Source organism: Pteropus alecto, unplaced genomic scaffold (assembly GCF_000325575.1).
Source record: "Pteropus alecto unplaced genomic scaffold, ASM32557v1 scaffold121, whole genome shotgun sequence".
Classification (NCBI taxonomy): Eukaryota; Metazoa; Chordata; class Mammalia; order Chiroptera; family Pteropodidae; genus Pteropus; species Pteropus alecto.
In genome coordinates this window covers 2529798-2541591 of record NW_006434369.1, presented here as the reverse complement: position 1 = coordinate 2541591, position 11794 = coordinate 2529798, and the positions used below count along the sequence as shown (strand labels likewise).

The following is an 11794-nucleotide window of genomic DNA, read 5'->3' as shown; positions in this document are numbered from 1 at the left end:
AGCCTTCAGTTGATAATGCAGTTCATACAAAGTCTGGGTCAGTGCAATGAGCAGCTCCTTAGCAAACACTGCAGTTATAGTAGCATTGGACAGAAAGGGCTAGATATGAATAAGTCTGTCATGCTTAATCATTGCCTGCCAGGGTTACCCAGGAAAAGCATGGCCTCAGCTGAGAAGCTAGGATGGGTCCTGTGGTGCTGCTGATGGAGGCTGTTAGCTAATTGCACAGTTCACAGCTGAGCAGCATGTTCTTTCTTGAGAGCAGAGCTGATAGTTGCACATCCATGGCTGCCACATGACCAGCTGATTTGACTATCTGGGACATTTGATTCTCTCATTACCATTATTACTATTATACAGGTATGCTGGTGTGTGTGTGTCTGTGTGTGTGTGTGCACACACATGTGCCCATACACACACTTGTTTTATTTTTATCATTTAGGTTGGGCTTTGCTAGATTATGTGGAGTCACCTAGAGAACTTAGACATGTGTTTCGATGGAGCAACTAGATAGGACTTTGAGTTGTCTTGTTTTGAGGATGGAGTGGTTGTGTTTTTGTTGCATATAATATTCCAATATGAAAGTGTGGGCATGTTTTAAGACACATATATGGGAAAAAGTGTGTGGGAATGTTGAGCTGCCAGAAGGAATGAATGGAGTAGTGAAAATCCATTTTGCTGCCCAGGACCCATTTATCATTCTTCTAGCGAAAGTATTCCAATTTTCCTCTACGGAACCACACTGTCCCACACAACCAGCCCAGGTGCTTTCGAGAGTTCTACTCTGGCCTCCAGAGGTGGGTGTGGCTCAGCCTTAGCCGATCAATGCATTGCATTTTCTGTACCATAAAGATTCTACAAGGATAGGGAAAAGACCCAGTCAGAGCCAAGGACATGCAATGAGGAAAGTAAATTTTTTTCCTCCTGGATTTGAATCTGGAAATTAGACTGGAAGCTAATGACAACCTTGACATCTTGCAGAGTCTGAGAATAAAAATGAAGCCAAGATGAATGACAGTCAAGAGATGGGTCCTGGGTGAAATTACTTGAGGCTCTAAACCCACTTTTGCCTGAAGCATGATCCATCCTGAGATTTAAACATCTCCTATTTTACTTTAGATACATATACACATTCATCACCCCCCCACACATATATTATGTATGTACATATAAATATATATACATACCGTTCCATTTATATTTACTTCTTTATATTAAAAACAAGTTCACATTGACATCTCCAATTCAAATCAGTACCACGAAGTTCACTCTTATTATCTTTCTTTTTCTATTTATAATTCTCTTGTTTGACAGGAAGAAACTTGACTTCCATTATCCTCAACATATTGACTTATTTGCTTAATCCTCCTATACGTAACTAATCTCCCATTGTGGCCACCATGCTTCCTCCCTGTCATAGATACCCTCCTCATCCCACTTAGAATATGATTTCTATAAAAATTCTTTCATAATATTTTCCTTTATAATTTTATATTCCTTTTGATTTGTTTGCTGTATCTGCATTCTTGTTTTTAACTGCTGTGTTTTTTCTCTTTACTATGTTATATCTGCCATTTGTTCATTATATTAGTCTCTTAAAATAAGCAGCCTTTGATTTCATTTGTCAAGTGTATTTTTAATTTCTAATTAACTTTATTATGCTTTCAGTATTTTTTCACTCAGGATTTAAATTTTTTCTTTCCTAAGATTTGAAGTTGAATGTTTATTTAATTGTCTGTTAGTAATAAAATTATTTAAAAGCATATATTTTCTTCTTTTTTCTACATTTCAAGGTTTTTAAAAAGTACTTTATTATTTTAAATAGACTTTTTTGTGTTAATTTTTATTTCATATTTTTGTTATTAATTTCTGTTTTTATCACAACCAATAGCCTAGAGAACATTTTGTATGCACTATAGAGTGCACGTAAATCTATTTAATTTATAACAAATATCAATTCTACATTTGAAGATGGCAGGACCTTTCATACAATACTTCATCCACTCAGTCTCTCATATTGACATTGGAGAATTAAAATCTCCAATATAATTTTGATTCTGTCAATTGCCTGAATTTCTAACAAATACATATACACTGGGGCTTTGACACTTGTTTCATGTTGTTCTCTGCTTAAGTCCTGACACTTTCTAGGTAAATTATACATTCCATTTCTTAGCATCAGAGTTCCTTAATCTTTTCAATGGCCCTCTCTTCAGGCCACATCCTGGACCTTGTTACAACTTGGGACTCTTCTACCTTTGACATCTCATTCTCATGCCACTGTCCTTCCTCTCAATTCCTGACTCCCATAAAGAAGCAAACTCATCTAACCCTGCCCTCCAGTCCCTCAGCTCTTTCTCTTCTTCTAGTTAGGTTTATCCCACTTTGGATTCTCTTTCTCAACCCAACTTGACCCTCATCTTCAGCAACTTGAACTTGATTCTCACTGGTACCTTCAATTTCCTTTCTCTCTTGTGTTTCTATTCCATTTGTCCTATAAATTCCCAGCCCTGGGTCAATATATTCATCTGCCTTCTCTGCTACTACTTTCAGGAGCTGCAGAATTAATAAAGACTTGTTTTTTTTTTTTTAAATTAGTTACATGTATATAGCACAATGGTTAGTCATTTATATAATTTATGAAGTGATTCCCCTGATTGACAATGAGAAATTAACTGGCACTAACTTGAAAGAAATTAACATGAAGATTCAAATTCGAACCTTCAGAGAACCATGGTTAAGAAAACAGCCTTGCCTTTAAAGGACTAGAATTAGGACTCTCTACTCATTTTTCATCTCTGCTTCTCTCTGCCCTGACTGCTTCTTTCTTCTCTCATTCTCTCTCTCTAGAATAGCCTTTTCTTCTCCCACTGTCACATGGGAGCTCCCTCACATACAACTCTTCTGTTAGAGAGATGTCAAAACTGATATTGGACTCATAGTCTCAACTTAGATATCATGGGGAAGGAGTTCTGATTTGCCCAATTTTGGTCAGATTCAATTCTAGATCAATCAACTAGGGTCCTAAGGGCATGGTCATATATTATTAAAATGGCAGCTGGGGACCCATAGTTGTTATCATGTGCTCGTTCATGAACCTATTGTCAGGTAAGCTAGGATAAGATGACAGGGCTTGCTCGGGTTATATGTACTCAGGAAATCCAGTTCTGTGGTCAGAGAAATTCTAGGTTCTGATTGAATTGGTCTTAGTCACTAGCTCACTAGTAGAGGCTGAAGTAGTCCATGGCCACTTGAACCACACAGAATCAGGGTAGGTATCTGAAATATTTGCTAAATGATAGATAAGGAATGATAAATGATACATAATCATTTCTTGGTGATAAAGTTCCATCTATTTATTGCAAGTTTAATATGTGCAAGGCCAGGCTATAACCTGAATATGTTTTTACTCAATATGTTTTAATTACTTTATTTGAAGTTTAAAAAGTCTTAGAATGTTAAAAATATCCTCATTTATTGCTAAATACTGAACATTTTTTAAAAAGTCAAATATAAATGACTTTACATTATTTTGAATTAACCACATCATTGTTTCCTTCCATTAGCCAAGATAATCAACAATCAATTAAAGAAACTTATGTATGTCATTTGTCTAATATACATCATAATTATGTAAAAACAAATCAACTTCAGGGAGTACAGTTTTGCTCTGGGCAAATTCATTTAGAAAATGAATTCTGTCCATATTTATATGTAATGTAATTAAATATATGCTTTGAAAATAAATGCTATAATTATTCACTAAGTGCCTTTTTACTAAACATTTTTCTGCCTTCTTATAAGTCATTTATTGAGAAAGTATAGAGGATAAATATAACAGCATAACAAAGAATAAGACAAAAAAATCTTCTTTCCTTTATTTTGTCCTAGTTGCTTTTTCTTTTGATCTCTGCTCTTACTCTCCTATTAAATGGGCAACAACCCCAAAGAGGATCTTTGAGAAATTAAGGATAACCAAATAAATAACCCAAACTAAATACTGTCTCTTCTTTCTCCCCTCCCAGCTGTTGCAGGGTAATCTGGTTTCTTTGTAGCTTTAGCGAGTAAATTCTCATGAAATCTGCAAGGATTGTTTTGTTCTTTGACAGAGAGTTTCTGACTAGTAAAGCCCTCCCTGGCCTTCGTTATTCTCACCACTCACTCTCGAAGAGATTTGCTCTCAGTGGAATTGCAAATCTCTAAATTTCTCCTACAGATTTAGCACTTGTAAGAAAATATTTGGAAAGAAGCCAGTGAGAGATGTGGCTAATAGAGAGCATTTAATGACTGCATTTTTTTTTTTTAAAAACAAAAGCCACTACTGTCCTATAGTTAAAAAAAGAAAAGAAAAAAAGAAGAAAAGGATTGTCTTTTTACATCTTCCTGGCAATGACCAACCACATTCTGAAACTTGCCAGTGAAATATATTTCCAGTATAATTTTTTAGTTGACTCTTGATGGTCATATCTAAAGTCTTATTAGAAAGCTCTCGTTTTAAAAAAGTCACATTTAAGTTTGATTTTTAAAATAATGTAAGCCAAATGTATTTGAGTTTTTAAACTAGGTGAACAACCTTGATTTAGTCTCCAAATATTTATATCTCAAGCACTGTGATATAATGCTTAGAAAACAGTCACTGTCCTTTCTCAAGAATATCACTTCAAAGGTTTCCTCTGTACTACCTCATCAATTTCCCTATATCCAAGGGATTGTTCTCTTTTAGTATATAAACATGATCTTTTTTTCCTCTTAAAAAATTCTTTTTATGAACCTATTTTCTTCACTGCTACAGTCTCATTATCACTGCTACCTTTTGCAGCAAATCTTTAGAGTTGTCTATGTATACTATCTCCAGTTCTGTCCCTTCTTCATCCTTGAATCCACTTCATTCAACTTTTATTTACACCACTCTACCAAAACTACCCTTCCAAGTTGCTCAATCCAATGTTTAATTCTCAAAATTCATTTTTACTTGACCTGTCAGCGTAATTTGACACAGCTGATCACTCCCTCCTCTGTGATGTACTTTTATCATTTGGCATCTGGGATACTACATTAGTGTTCTTCCTATCTCACTGGTTGCTCCTTCTCAGTTTTCTTTGCTGGCTTTTCCTTTTCTCCCTCATCTTGATATTGGAGTGCCCCAGGCCTCAGGCTTTGGTCCGTTTCACTATTTATATTCATTCCATAGCTAATCTTATCTAGTGCTTTGGCTATATGCCAATAACCCCCAAATTTATATTTTCATCCCAAACTTTTCACCTAAATTTCAGATTCATAAATCTAACTGCCAAATTAATGATTCAACTGAATGCCTAATAGACATCTCAAGTTTAATAGGTTTGAAACTGAACTCCTGAAGCAATGATACTCAGTAGCAGTGAGCACAACTAGTGCTTATCTCTTGGTTTCTAAATACCATTTCCCACTAAAAGGAACCATGACTCCTTGGAGAACTGGCTGATTCCAGGCATGGAGCCGAGAAAGTACAAGATGAGCTTGGAGCATCTTGAGGTTCCATAAAATAAGGAAGTGCTAAAAAAAAAAATTCAGTTATATCAGAAGAACACAGTAGCCAACCTGAAGGCCAATGGCCAAATCTGGGATAATTCGGCATTAAAATAATGCTATTAATATGTTATACGCTATAGTATAAAATATCTATGAGTCCACACAAAAATAAATAAAAAATTGAACAGATAAATGAATGATGAGAAGGGACAGCTCATCTAATAATAAAAGTAGAAGAAATAATGGAAATGGGAAATTACCTTTTGGCAAACAGTACAGTAATAATTGTTGCCTACAAGAATAATTAATGGATGCCAAAATTAGAGGGCAAATACATGCTGAAAAAACAAGATATTTATATCACCTCAAAGTTTCTTCCCATGAGACACTAAAAACAAAGGGAAAGTTATAATTTTACATTGGGGAGACTGTATTCAAAGTACATCACTGATAATGAGACATATCAACAGCATGTGCCTCCTTGATATAATGGGCTGAGAGTGGCATCGTATCACTTCTGCAGTAGTATTGCCAAAAATTCATAACCATGACCAATTCAAATTGAGGGATATTTTACAAAATAACTCAGTACTCTTTAAAAATGTCAAGGTCATGAAAGACAAAGAAAGAAGGAGGAATCATCCTATTTTGGGACAGTTAATAGTATCATATCAATGTTAATTTCATGGTTGATAATTATACTTTGGTTATGTAAACTGTTATCATCTGAGGAAGCTGGGTAAAAGTTGCACATGAATTAATTGTAATATTTTTGAAACTTGAAAAAAATCTGAAATTATTTCAAAAAAATAAAAGGTAAAAAAATAAAAAATACCCCGAATATTTTATCTCCCCTTTAGCAATCTATTCCATCTCCATTAATGGCAATTTCCTTCTTCTTGTAGTATAAGCTGAAATCTTTGAAATCACCCTTTCCCTTTTTTAACTCATACTCTAATTCCAACCTACAGGAAATTTTATGAGTTGTGTCCTCAAATATGTTCAGAATCTAACCACTTCTTATCACCTCTACTAAAACATCTCTAGTTTGGGATATCATCACTGCTTGCTTTGGTTATTGCAATAGCTTTCTAACTGACCTCCTTGATCTACTCTTCTTCTCATAACCCTCTAATGGCTCCCATTTCTTTCAGAGTAAAAGCCAAAGTTCTGACTATGGCCCAGGGGCCACAGACGATCTGGTTTTGTTCACTCTCTGACCTCCTTTCTTATCACTCGCTCATTCACTCCATTCCAACCACTCTGATCTTCCTGCTATCTCTTGAACATGCCAGGTAGGCTCCTTGCTTACAGTCTTTTCACTAGTTGTTCCCCTTCCCTTGAATTTCCTCTTTCTTCCCCCACACATCCCTCGGCTAACCTCCTCATCTTTTTCAAGCCTTTGCTTAAAGATATTTTTCTCAGTGTGCCTACTCTGACCACCTTCTTCACAAATTGCAAGCCTTCATTCTTGGTTCTCTTTAATCTGTTGCAAAATGTTGGCCATTTTTATCACCTTTGAACACAAAGTATAATTTTTATTTATATCTTATTTATTGTACATTGCCTATCTGTATCTGCTGGCATATAAACTCTTAAGAGGGCAGAGATCTTGGTCTGTTTTATTTTTTTTTCCCCCTGAGCATTAATACAGTCTTTGGTATACTATACACTCAACAAATATATGACTTAATAAATTTATTATTTATTGAGTCATATGTTACTGAAGGGCAGACAAAATATGTCTCTTTCCCACAGATACTTATAAGCAATCAGGGAATTAGACAACAGATGCAAATTATTTGTTTATAAGTCAAGAAGAGATGTAAAAATAAGCTTAGCTATTTTGGTTGCAAGTGAATGAAACCTACTCATAATAGCCTAACGGCTAAAAAGATGGCATGTGTTGGGGGGACATTTAGTTGTTTACAAAACTGAACAACTCAGAAGTAAACCTAGCTCCAGACATGCTGGATGTAGGGGGCTTACAGTTATCTTCAGAACTTGATTTCTCCCCTCATTGCTCAACTGTACTTTCTTCTGAAATGGCATGGGTCTTGGGCGGGTGTTCTACACATGGTAGCTATACTGGAAGCTCCAGCATAGATTCTCTGAATAGAGTGAGAGCCCAGAATTCACTTTGGTCCAGCATGGGCTACCTATGCTGTGGTAAAGAAATGTGGTGCTCTCATTGCTTTGGCTTGGGCCATAGACACAGTCTTCAAACCATTTATACTGAGAGTGGGAGAAGGAAGAGATGAAATTAATTATAGAATTGAGCCAAGCCAATTTGTGTAAACTTTGAATAGACAGAATTGAATAGGCCGATATTAGAAGTATAGCACTCTGACCCCTAGTGGTTAGATTCCTTGGAGAAAAATTCAGCATTACTCCAAAGGCAACAGCCTATTAATTTAATTCATATTACCTTTTTACATGATCTTTTTTTAAAGTTATTAAAGAATATATGTGTCCTTCACTAATATCTTCTACACTGAAGCTTTCACCCAGTCTGGGCAAATTTTCTTTTGACATAGTTCTCATATCCCTTCTTTTTTCCCTATCTCTACAGTCATCATCTTTCTTCTTGGCTTTATATTTAGACTAATGTGATAGTATCCTAACTTATTTCCTTATCTTCAATCCTTTATGAAAATCAACATCTTAAACATCTTCCTAAAAAACTGCTTTAGTTATACGGCGTCCAGCTAGGGAATTAACTCTGACAATTTATCACATCCAATCAAAATTTCTGGGTCTAGCTTCAATTATTATGTGCCCCCTTACCCTTTTTGCTTGAGAAAATATAGTTAGCTTTCTGTCACATGCAATGGGAAGCTAACATAAATAATAATATATTTGCATAATACATGTTGACCTGTTGAACTTTAAAAATTGAGAACACATATTACTTATATTTTTCTTATCTCTTATATGAGATTAATTCATTTTAAATTTCATCCTATTAAACTTCTCTAATAGTCTACACAGAAAATTCCATGTATCATTATAAAGAATGAATTAAGTGCATAATTTATTTCTCATAAAAAAGATATTGGTTGGTACAAATTCATAAGCACACTGGCTAATTGCTTCGATCATAAGCAAAATCTAACATATGTGTTCCTAAAGTTTTACAATTTTCATATTTTATGCTTGCTTGATTAGTGGCTGGACAGTAAGCAGTTTCTAACTTCATTATTGCCTACATTTCTCTTCAGTTTTCATTGTAAGGATTAACATAAAAAATTGAATCAATCATTCCAAAGGCTTATACATTTTATTATGCATTTCTCTTATCATTCTTTTTATTTATCTCTAATTTTTTTCCTAATTGAATTTTTGCACTTAAACAAAAGTATAGTTTCTTTCTTCTGAAGTATTCATATAGAGTTCTTTAAAAAAACTGAGGTCAGACTGTGTAAGCTTCAGTTTTCTCTTCTGTAAGAAGATAATAAGGTAATAACAGTACTTCTAATTTATCAGATTACTTAGAGAGTTATTGTGATGAAAAAATTTGATAATTCACATAGAGGGCTTAATGTGGTTACTGACACACATAAGTTCTCAAAAAAACATTAGCTTTTACAATTATTTTACAGATTCATTTGCATTTTTAGTGTCCTTGGATATACCAATTGGTTTGTTTACCACCAAATATGTATCGTAGGCTGAAAAAACAATAACGAGATGGAGCGTCTATTCTTGTGAAGTGTACAATCTAATTTGAGAGACAAAGAATAAAAGATAACAATTATAAACAAAATGTGTATAAACATACAATGGGATATTATTCAGCCTTAAAAAGGAAGGAAATTCTGACAAGCTACAACATGGATGAACCTCAAAGACACTATGCTAAGTGAAATAAGCCATTTTGAAAAGGACAAATATTGAATGATTCCATTTATACGAGGTACCTAGAGTAGTCAAATTCATACAGACGGAAACTAGAATGGTGGTTGTCAGAGGCTGGGGAAGGAACAAGGAAAGGTGAGTTAGTTAATGGGTACAGAATTCTAGTTTGGGAGATGAAAAGTTCTAGAGATGAATGGTGGTGATGGTTGTACAAAAAATATAAATGTACTCAATGCTACTAAATTGTACATTTAGAAATGATTAAAATGCTAATTTTAAGTACCTCTTACCACGATAAAAAAGATTTAAAATTTAAATATTTATGAGAAAATTAAAGTTCAATACTACAATGTAACAGAAAAACCAGTTAATTTTAAATCAAATGTCCTTTGAATTTTATTAATAAAATGTATCCACTTATTTTTTGAATAAATAATATACTTTCATGGTTCAAAAATAAAAGGTACAAAATGGTATACAGGAAACAAGTAAATATTCCTTTAGCAACTCAGTTCCTTTTCCCAGAGACAACCCCATTACCTGTTACTTATATATCCTACCAGAGATACTATCTTCCAATATCTATACTTATATATATGGTATACACTATGTTGCAACTTTCTTTTTCCATAAATATATTTAAACAATCTCCTATTGAGGAGCCCAGGAGAGTTTCCATTAACTATTTCAAGCAATGTTTCAAAGAATAATCTAGCACATATGTCATTTTGTGTAACAGTGAGCATTGCTGCAAGATAAATTCCTAGAGAGAGTGTCATTGGCTTTTCAGATGATTCAGACTGAAAGTACCCTCAGATTTCACCAAAGAGGAATTGGGTGTTAGTTGCTTTATCCAAAAACTTGAAAACATTACCCATATCATTTTCTTTGGCACCTATCTATCACTAAATCTTGCTTATTGTATCCCCTCAGTATCTCTTCTGTCCTTCTTTCCCATTTCCCATTCTTTACAGCCAACAAATCAATTCGAGCTTTTACTATTTCATGTCTGAAGTGTTGTCCTCGACCCATTCTCCTGAGAGAACATTCTGCTCACTTTCATTTTCCTAAATCACCCAGGATTAGGTCTATTGTCTCTATTTTAGCAAACAAGGCTCATTTTAATCTGGTCCCTGCATTTTCCCTTTCCATCCTTCTCTACCATCATCCAATATTACTCTTTTTTGTTATGATGTACAATAGTTTATACTTTCCGGCCTCTGTGCATTTTGCTTTGTCTTCCCAGCCTGGAATACCATTTCCCCTACTTCTTCTGTAGGAAGTCTTGACCTCTTCATGAAAGAAGAGGAAACTTCCCTTTGTGCTTCACAGGTCTGCATTCATCTTTCGTGGGGATTATAATTCTCTACTGAAACTATTTCCTTGAAGTAGGCTGAAATAGTGGTGGGAGTGGTCTTTTTCCTTTCTAGTTCTAGCATCTAGCACAGTGTTTGAGGTCATATGAAATGTCTTTAAAATGTCTTTAACTAAATTTAACTAGATCTTGGAGAAAAGGAGTGGAATCATTTTGTTCATTCATATGTTTATTGAGTGGCTAAGTACATTATGTGCTAGGCAGTGGGATTACAACCAAGAAAATAACCCAGGGTCTACTTTTGGTCTAGTGAAAGAGATAGGGCAACAAAAACATACAATTATCATTTACTGGGGTGAGAACTGCAGTGGACCCTAGGTCACAGTTTAGATTCTTTTATGAATATGGATGAGCAAAGCGTGGCATTTTAACTACAGGGAATTGCACTAAAAGATACATTTATGAAATAAGGCCATAGCTCCAAATCACTGGTGAAACCCAGAGTCAGACATAAAGCTGATGATTTCTGACTTCCTATTTATGGCCCATGGTCTCCACTTTTTAAAGTGGAGATGCTCTTCTGTTGAACAGAACACAGTGTCTTGGATAAAGACTAATAAAGTGAGATAACACATGTAAGACAGGTCTGAATCAGTATATACCATGAAAGTTTTCTTTCTCTGTAAATTGCCTTCTAAGCATTCAAAAAAGCTTGCTTGTTGTTAAATGATCTATCTAAAATTTAATCTACCAATTGTTCTTTCTCTGTCCCTTTTTACTCTCTTCCCTAATATGACCTCTTTTTCACAAGTTTGAGAAAGATAGTACAATGCACTGAAAAGGGCAGTTTTTTGGGGAGTTAAGTAGAACTGGATTCATTACAGAGGGCAGTCACTATTATTAGAGTAACTCTGGGCAAATACTTAAACTCCCAGTTTCCTCTTTTGTAAAATAAGTTAAAATAAGTCGAGAGAAAATGTTTATGTAAAGCGCTTACCTTAACCCAATGTCTGACAAATAGTAAGAGCTCAGATGTTAGGGGGGGTATATAGTTCTTTTGTAATCAAAGGAAATGTATGCGTAATCATTACCACTTTAAATTAAACCAGA

General features: G+C 34.6%; 1 long non-coding RNA gene across 2 annotated transcripts in view; it reads right to left on the bottom strand.

Moving 5' to 3' along the window:
• Positions 1-11793, bottom strand: part of LOC112477647 — a 16309-nt gene extending 4516 nt beyond the window's left edge. For both annotated transcript variants that reach the window (XR_003045548.1, XR_003045547.1), the window contains exon 1: positions 11682-11793. This is a non-coding gene — a long non-coding RNA (uncharacterized LOC112477647). The remainder of the gene's footprint in view (positions 1-11681) is intronic.
• Position 11794: the final 1 nt, after the last annotated feature.